This window comes from Bison bison, unplaced genomic scaffold (genome assembly GCF_000754665.1).
Source record: "Bison bison bison isolate TAMUID 2011002044 unplaced genomic scaffold, Bison_UMD1.0 scf7180017861046, whole genome shotgun sequence".
In the NCBI taxonomy this organism is placed as follows: Eukaryota; Metazoa; Chordata; class Mammalia; order Artiodactyla; family Bovidae; genus Bison; species Bison bison.
The window spans coordinates 711,715-712,050 of NW_011491618.1; the positions used below are offsets into that span (position 1 = coordinate 711,715).

General features: G+C 35.7%; 1 protein-coding gene across 1 annotated transcript in view; it reads right to left on the bottom strand.

Moving 5' to 3' along the window:
* The window catches only part of LOC104982952 (ADP-ribosylation factor 2), an 18,558-nt gene that overhangs the window by 3,931 nt on the left and 14,291 nt on the right, over positions 1-336 (bottom strand). The gene's annotated exons all lie outside the window — the stretch shown is intronic.

The following is a 336-nucleotide window of genomic DNA, read 5'->3' on the forward strand; positions in this document are numbered from 1 at the left end:
AAAAGTCAAAATGAAGTCGCTCAGTCATGTCTGACTCTTAGTGACCCCATGGACTGCAGTCTACCAGGCTCCTCCGTCCATAGGATTTTCCAGGCAAGAACACTGGAGTGGGTTGCCATTGCCTTCTCCGATTATATAGCTTACAGGTATACAATAATTCACAATTTTAAAAGTTATACTCCATTTATACTTATTATAAAATATAGGCTGTATTCCTTGTGTTGTACAACATATGCTTATAGCTTATTTATTTTTTAAATGGAGTGTAATTGCTTTACAATGTGGTGTTAGTTTCTGCTGTACAACAGTATGAATCAGCTGTATGTATACATATAT